Here is a 4,854-nt window from a genome sequence, read left to right as displayed (position 1 = left end):
GGCCTAAATACGCCAGGGGCTTTAGTACCCCTCAATATGGTGTGAGAAGTCCGAACACTTTAACAAGTGCGGCACCCCGAACTTATAGCATTATATGCATCGGCTCCGAATCATGTCTTGGGTCAATAGTTGGGTTTGCCCGGCTCCTATGTTTTGGTGCCTTACGTTCCGCTATATCGGCTAAGGTAGCACTAGGAGAACCACTGCGATTGTGCCCCAGTTGAGCTGGGTCGAGCACCTCAGTGGAGAAAGCTAAAACTGACTGTCATGATGAAGCGAGAGCTGGTCACTGTTCGAGAGGTTTTTTTGAGTCCCTAATAACTTATGCCGCTTAGAGTGAGGAGCCGGCTCTATCCGGCCAAGGCGTGGATAGCGCCCCGAACTCGGTCTTCCGAATACCAGGGGCTTCGCCGAAATTTAAAATTATAGAATTCTATGGCTAAGTGAGAGTGTTCACGCATTATAGTCCGATTGCCTTGTTTGTTGGGCTGAGCGCCTCCCTCGAAGGACCCAAACATGGGAAAAAGAGCGCTCAGGTTTATCCCCGAACACCCCAGCACTAGCGGCACGGGGGCAGAAGCCGACGACTTGCCATCTCTTAGAATTGATAAACAGCCGCACATAAGGTAATATTTTAAATTCCAACAGCATTGCTTAGCGCATATGAACAAGTTTTCAGCGCACAGGACAAAACGAGCAAGTTTCACTCAAAAATTACATCCCTAGAACATCCATCCGCCACAAGGCAGGCACCCTTCAGAACATCCTTATAATAATTCTCGGGCTTGCGATGCTCTTTCCCCGACGGTGGCCCATCCTTCACAAGCTTCTCAGCATCCAGCTTGCCCCAGTGCACCTTAGCACGGGCAAGGGCCCTACGGGCACCTTCAATGCAGATGGAGCGCTTGATGACTTTGAGCCTTGGATAGGCCTCCACCAGCCGGCACACCAGCCCAAAATAGCTCCCCGGAAGAGCCCCTCCAGGCCACAGCCGAACTATGAGGCCCTTCATGGCCTGTTCGGCCGCCTTGTGGAGCTCGACCAGTTGCTTCAGCTGGTCGCTCAGGGGCACGGGGTGTCCGGCCTCAGCATACTGAGACCAGAACACCTTCTCTGTCGAGCTGCCCTCCTCGGCTCGATAGAATGCGGCGGCATCGGACACACTCCGGGGAAGATTTGCGAACGCTCCTGGAGAGCTCCGGATTCGGGTAAGTAACAAGTAACTCACGTTTATGCGTTTGGTTTGCATAAAGAATGCCTTACCCACCGCTATCTTCTTCACATCATCCAACTCCTGGAGGGTCTTCTGGGATTCGGCCTTGGCAGACTTGGCATTTTCAATAGCCACCGCGAGCTCGGATGCTCGCGTCTTTGAGTCAAGCTCCAAACTCTCATGTTTTTCCATGAGAGCCTGGAGCTCTTGCCGTACCTTGCCAACTTCGGCCTCATACTTCTCCCTCTTGGTGCGCTCCGTGGCTGCCCTCTTCTCAGCCTCGACCAGCGCTTGCTTAAGGGTCGCCACCTCAGACGTGGCCCCTACAATAGCCACGATAATCCTGTCATTTTTTGCAATTGCACCTTTTTATATATGTTTAAACAAGTTATTTCTTACCTTCATTGTCCTCGAGCTGCTTCTTGGCACGCCCGAGCTCTTGCTCGGACCGCTCGAGGTTCTGCTTTAGCGTGTCCACTTCCGCAGTCAGTGCGGCGGACGCAAGCAGAGAAGCCTGCATACGCATATTGACTCCCTTTTGTTAGACTCCTGCGAATTTTATTTGATCCTCTATTCGGCTTTTCTTCCCGAATGCCAAACAAAGCATCAGGGGCTACTGTCTATGCGGTAATATTATTTACACATTCTTTACTTACCTCAAAGCCTGTTAAAAGGCTAGTACAAGCTTCAGTCAGTCCGCTCTTGGCGGACTGAACCTTCTGGACCACCGCACTCATAATGGTGCGGTGCTCCTCGTCGATGGATGCGCCTTGGAGCGCCTCCAACATATTGTCCGGCGCCTCCGGTTGGATGGGGGTCACCGGCACGGTGGGCTTGCTCCTCTTGGAAGGAGGTCCCCCGCCGGACTCTGGAACCTTTGAAGGTTCCGGAGCGGTGTCTGGCCTAGAGCTGGACTTGGAGCCCTGGGGGGTTTCATCCCCTTTACTCCTAGAGTCCAGGAGGTCGCCTTGCGGCGCCTCCAGGACCACCTCCTCTCGGCTTGGAACCTGTTGGGATAACACTTCGGTGTCGTCCGTAGGGCGGGGGGAGGAAGCCGTCGGAAGCGAGTTCACATCCGGCGAGTCCAGTGATCCGCTCGACGACGCGTCGAGCCGGTCTTTGGGTGGGCTGCATAAACATATTCGACATAAGGGAAAGCTGTGCAATAAACGAATACTATGAATTGCTCCGGTATCCGGATACTTACGATTTTTCCAGGGGCTTGGCCCTGGGAGGCCACTCCTCTCCGCCGTCGTCGGCATCGGTGGAGTAGACCGGAGGAAGGGTTTTCCCCTTCTTGGACCATCCAGCCTCCCCAGAGAGGGCGGCCTTCCTTTTCTTCTCTCCTCCCGCTGGAGGGGGAGAGGTCTCATCTTCTTCCTCCCCGTCTTCACGGGAGGAATGCGCCTCGGAACCGTCAGATGATGGATCCGACACCTCCTGGCGCCGGGCACTCTTTCGAGTCCCCGTGGCCTTTTTCGCGGCCTTCTTCTCCGGCACCACATAGGGTGCCGGAACCAGCAGCTTTGCCAAGCGAGCGTCCGCTAGGCCTTCAGGCAAAGGAGCCGGACAGTTGATCTGTCCGGACGTCACCTGCCAATCCTGTTAAAGGTAAGGGAGCTTAGATCCCGCATGGAGTCAAACTATGAAAAACTGATACCCTGTAAAAGGAAAAAACAGCTTACCGCATGAGCGTGACACTGCATACTGAATCCGCGATCCTCGGTAGCGGATGCAGGGGCCTTGGCGCCCTTGAAAAGCACCTTCCAGGCATCTTCGTACGTCGTGTCGAAGAGCCTGCTCAGAGTTTGGTGCCGCGCCGGGTCGAACTCCCACAGGTTGAAAGCCCGTTGTTGACACAGGAGGATCAGGCGGATTAGCATAACTTGGACTACATTGACAAGTTTGAGCTTCTTGTCCACCAGGGTTTGGACGCATGTTTGGAGTCTGGTCAGCTCTCCTTTTTTACCCCACGACAGGCCCGTCTCCTTCCAGGAGGTGAGTCGTAGGGGGTCCGGATCGAAACTCGGGGCTGCGACCCACTCGGGGTCGCACGGCTCGGTGATGTAAAACCACCCCGATTGCCACCCCTTCAGGGTCTCCGCAAAGGAGCCCTCGAGCCATAAGACGTTGGCCATCTTGCCCACCATGGCGCCTCCACACTCCGCCTGGTTGCCGCGCACCACCTTCGACTTGACATTAAAAGTCTTGAGCCATAGGCCGAAATGGGGGCGGATGCGGAGGAAAGCCTCGCACACGACGATAAACGCTGAGATGTTGAGGACAAAGTTCGGGCCCTGATCGTGGAAATCCAGGCCATAGTAGAACATGAGCCCCCGAACAAATGGGTGAGGAGGGAAGCCCAGTCCGCGGAGGAAATGGGGGAGGAACATCACCCTCTCATGGGGCCTAGGGATGGGGATGAGCTGCCCCTTTTTGGGAAGCCGGTATGCAATGTCATTAGACAAGTATCCGGCCTTCCTCAGTTTTTTATGTGTCCCTCCGTGACGGAGGAGACCATCCACTTGCCTCCCGCTCTGGACATGGCTGGAGAAGGTTGAGGTGGGGAGTGCGGACTTGGGCACTGGAGCTCGAGTGCGCGAGAATGGATAAGCAAGGGAGGAAGAAGGCATAGGTGAAAAGCTGGATCCTTATCCCCTTATATGGGTAGACGCAACTACGTGTCCCCACCAGCCTGGTAAAACTCGCTTATCTCCAAGCGCCGTAATCAATGGCGCGGTTGGGTTACCCACGCCCATATTGATGAGAATCCCGGAATAAGGGGACACGATCTCTGCTTTAACAAGACGTGCCAAGGAAACCGCCTCCCATGACATGCTGAGGTGGGATAATGAAACGACTCGGATAAAGGCTTGGCCGTGGTGTGTCATGCTACAGAATATGTCAGCAGATTAGATTGGTGTAAATATTATTCTCTCTATGGCAATATGTGGAAACTTATTTTGTAGAGCCGGACACTATCTTTGTGTTCAAAATCTTCTATGAAGTACTTGGAGGAGGAACCTGCCTAGCAATGCCGAAGACAATCTGCGCACGGGACTCGTCGTCATTGAAGCCTGGTTCAGGGGCTACTGAGGGAGTCCTAGATTAGGGGGTGTCCGGATGGCCGGACTATACCTTCAGCCGGACTCCTGGACTATGAAGATACAAGATTGAAGACATTGTCCCGTGTCCGGAAGGGACTTTCCTTGGCATGGAAGGCAAGCTTGGCGATACGGATATGCAGATCTCCTACCATTGTAACCAACTTTGTGTAACCCTAACCCTCTCCGGTGTCTATATAAACCGGAGGGTTTTAGTCCGTAGGACAACATACACAACAATCATACCATAGGCTAGCTTCTAGGGTTTAGCCTCTCCGATCTCGTGGTAGATCTACTCTTGTACTACCCATATCATCAATATTAATCAAGCAGGACGTAGGGTTTTACCTCCATCAAGAGGGCCCGAACCTGGGTAAAACTTCGTGTCCCTTGCCTCCTGTTACCATCCGGCCTAGATGCACAGTTCGGGACCCCCTACCCGAGATCCGCCAGTTTTGACACTGACACCCCCTAATCCAGGACTCCCTCAAGGGGGTTATGTGGAGAAGACAAAAAAGGAGAAAGTCTCACATCAAC

Source organism: Triticum urartu, chromosome 7A (assembly GCF_056163025.1).
Source record: "Triticum urartu cultivar PI428250 chromosome 7A, HENAU_Tu73, whole genome shotgun sequence".
NCBI classification, from domain to species: Eukaryota; Viridiplantae; Streptophyta; class Magnoliopsida; order Poales; family Poaceae; genus Triticum; species Triticum urartu.
This window is presented reverse-complemented; position numbering follows the sequence as displayed.